This window comes from Musa acuminata, unplaced genomic scaffold (assembly GCF_036884655.1).
Source record: "Musa acuminata AAA Group cultivar baxijiao unplaced genomic scaffold, Cavendish_Baxijiao_AAA HiC_scaffold_275, whole genome shotgun sequence".
NCBI lineage: Eukaryota > Viridiplantae > Streptophyta > Magnoliopsida > Zingiberales > Musaceae > Musa > Musa acuminata.
The window spans coordinates 37,501-41,255 of NW_027020538.1; positions in this window are offsets into that span (position 1 = coordinate 37,501).

Genomic DNA, 3,755 nt, shown 5'->3' on the forward strand with positions numbered 1-3,755 from the left:
CAGTTTTTGGCCTGTTTTTGCGTTGCGCGGTGACCGTCTTGAGCGGAGCAAAATGTCAGCCATCTCAGCACCCTGGAACCCCCCGGGTGGCACAGGGCTGGATGGGGCTTTCGTATAGCAGGGACGGTGCTGCCTCTCGCTTCGCTCGCTGTCCGCCGCTCGCCGCTCCCTCGCGCAGCCAAAAATGGCCAGTTTTGTCCCGTTTTTGGGCCGTTTTGGCCAGTTTTTGGCCTGTTCTTGCGTCGCGCGGTGACCGTCGTGAGCGGAGCAAAATGTCAGCCATCTCAGCACCCTGGAACCCCCCGGGTGGCACAGGGCTGGATGGGGCTTTCGTATAGCAGGGACGGTGCTGCCTCTCGCTTCGCTCGCTGTCCGCCGCTCGCCGCTCGCTCGCGCAGCCAAAAATGGCCAGTTTTGGCCCGTTTTTGGGCCGTTTTGGCCAGTTTTTGGCCTGTTCTTGCGTCGCGCGGTGACCGTCGTGAGCGGAGCAAAATGTCAGCCATCTCAGCACCCTGGAACCCCCCGGGTGGCACAGGGCTGGATGGGGCTTTCGTATAGCAGGGACGGTGCTGCCTCTCGCTTCGCTCGCTGTTCGCCGCTCGCCGCTCGCTCGCGCAGCCAAAAATGGCCAGTTTTGGCCCGTTTTGGCCAGTTTTTGGCCTGTTTTTGCGTTGCGCGGTGACCATCTTGAGCGGAGCAAAATGTCAGCCATCTCAGCACCCTGGAACCCCCCGGGTGGCACAGGGCTGGATGGGGCTTTCGTATAGCAGGGACGGTGATGCCTCTCGCTTCGCTCGCTGTCCGCCGCTCGCTGCTCGCTCGCGCAGCCAAAAATGGCCAGTTTTGGCCCGTTTTTGGGCCGTTTTGGCCTGTTTTTGGGCTGTTCTTGCGTCGCGCGGTGACCGTCGTGAGCGGAGCAAAATGTCAGCCATCTCAGCACCCTGGAACCCCCCGGGTGGCACAGGGCTGGATGGGGCTTTCGTATAGCAGGGACGGTGCTGCCTCTCGCTTCGCTCGCTGTCCGCCGCTCGCCGCTCGCTCGCGCAGCCAAAAATGGCCAGTTTTGTCCCGTTTTTGGGCCGTTTTGGCCTGTTTTTGGGCTGTTCTTGCGTCGCGCGGTGACCGTCGTGAGCGGAGCAAAATGTCAGCCATCTCAGCACCCTGGAACCCCCCGGGTGGCACAGGGCTGGATGGGGCTTTCGTATAGCAGGGACGGTGCTGCCTCTCGCTTCGCTCGCTGTCCGCCGCTCGCCGCTCGCTCGCGCAGCCAAAAATGGCCAGTTTTGGCCCGTTTTTGGGCCGTTTTGGCCAGTTTTTGGCCTGTTCTTGCGTCGCGCGGTGACCGTCGTGAGCGGAGCAAAATGTCAGCCATCTCAGCACCCTGGAACCCCCCGGGTGGCACAGGGCTGGATGGGGCTTTCGTATAGCAGGGACGGTGCTGCCTCTCGCTTCGCTCGCTGTTCGCCGCTCGCCGCTCGCTCGCGCAGCCAAAAATGGCCAGTTTTGGCCCGTTTTGGCCAGTTTTTGGCCTGTTTTTGCGTTGCGCGGTGACCATCTTGAGCGGAGCAAAATGTCAGCCATCTCAGCACCCTGGAACCCCCCGGGTGGCACAGGGCTGGATGGGGCTTTCGTATAGCAGGGACGGTGATGCCTCTCGCTTCGCTCGCTGTCCGCCGCTCGCTGCTCGCTCGCGCAGCCAAAAATGGCCAGTTTTGGCCCGTTTTTGGGCCGTTTTGGCCTGTTTTTGGCCTGTTCTTGCGTCGCGCGGTGACCGTCGTGAGCGGAGCAAAATGTCAGCCATCTCAGCACCCTGGAACCCCCCGGGTGGCACAGGGCTGGATGGGGCTTTCGTATAGCAGGGACGGTGCTGCCTCTCGCTTAGCTCGCTGTCCGCCGCTCGCCGCTCGCTCGCGCAGCCAAAAATGGCCAGTTTTGTCCCGTTTTTGGGCCGTTTTGGCCTGTTTTTGGGCTGTTCTTGCGTCGCGCGGTGACCGTCGTGAGCGGAGCAAAATGTCAGCCATCTCAGCACCCTGGAACCCCCCGGGTGGCACAGGGCTGGATGGGGCTTTCGTATAGCAGGGATGGTGCTGCCTCTCGCTTCGCTCGTTGTCCGCCGCTCGCCGCTCGCTCGCGCAGCCAAAAATGGCCAGTTTTGGCCCGTTTTTGGGCCGTTTTGGCCAGTTTTTGGCCTGTTCTTGCGTCGCGCGGTGACCGTCGTGAGCGGAGCAAAATGTCAGCCATCTCAGCACCCTGGAACCCCCCGGGTGGCACAGGGCTGGATGGGGCTTTCGTATAGCAGGGACGGTGCTGCCTCTCGCTTCGCTCGCTGTCCGCCGCTCGCCGCTCGCTCGCGCAGCCAAAAATGGCCAGTTTTGGCCCGTTTTGGCCAGTTTTTGGCCTGTTTTTGCGTTGCGCGGTGACCATCTTGAGCGGAGCAAAATGTCAGCCATCTCAGCACCCTGGAACCCCCCGGGTGGCACAGGGCTGGATGGGGCTTTCGTATAGCAGGGACGGTGATGCCTCTCGCTTCGCTCGCTGTCCGCCGCTCGCTGCTCGCTCGCGCAGCCAAAAATGGCCAGTTTTGGCCCGTTTTTGGGCCGTTTTGGCCTGTTTTTGGGCTGTTCTTGCGTCGCGCGGTGACCGTCGTGAGCGGAGCAAAATGTCAGCCATCTCAGCACCCTGGAACCCCCCGGGTGGCACAGGGCTGGATGGGGCTTTCGTATAGCAGGGACGGTGCTGCCTCTCGCTTAGCTCGCTGTCCGCCGCTCTCCGCTCGCTCGCGCAGACCAAAAATGGCCAGTTTTGGCCCGTTTTTGGGCCGTTTTGGCCTGTTTTTGGGCTGTTCTTGCGTCGCGCGGTGACCGTCGTGAGCGGAGCAAAATGTCAGCCATCTCAGCACCCTGGAACCCCCCGGGTGGCACAGGGCTGGATGGGGCTTTCGTATAGCAGGGACGGTGCTGCCTCTCGCTTCGCTCGCTGTTCGCCGCTCGCTCGCGCAGCCAAAAATGGCCAGTTTTGGCCCGTTTTTGGGCCGTTTTGGCAAGTTTTTGGCCTGTTCTTGCGTTGCGCGGTGACCGTCGTGAGCGGAGCAAAATGTCAGCCATCTCAGCACCCTGGAACCCCCCGGGTGGCACAGGGCTGGATGGGGCTTTCGTATAGCAGGGACTGTGCTGCCTCTCGCTTTGCTTGCTGTCCGTCGCTCGCCGCTTGCTCGCGCAGCCAAAAATGGCCAGTTTTGGCCCCTCTTTGGGCTGTTTTGGCCCTTTTTGGGCTGTTCTTGCGTGGCGCGGCGACCGTCGTTAGCGGAGCAAAATGTCAGCCATCTCAACACCTTGGAACCTCCCGGGTGGCACAGGGCTGGATGGGGCTTTCGTATAGCAGGGACGGTGCTGCCTCTCGCTTCGCTCGCTGTCCGCTGCTCCCCGCTCGCTCGTGCAGCCAAAAATGGCCAGTTTTGGCCCGTTTTTGGGCTGTTTGGGCCTGTTTCTGGGCCATTTTTGCTTCGCTTCAAATCTTCTTCTTCCTTGTGTGGCCAAAAATGCCTTGCTTTGTACTTCTTCGTGCACGGCGGTGTCTTGTCGTCGATTGCCTTGTTTGATCGGCCACTTGAGTCTTTGTTACTCGTGGTTGGCGACGGGTTGTCCGATGGGGTAACTGTGTCGGCATGTGAGCGGTGATGGATTTGTATGCCGCGGTGGGCTCCCTGCTATTGTGCAGTTGACCATCGACGCTGCAAGTCTCTTCAATGGCACTCT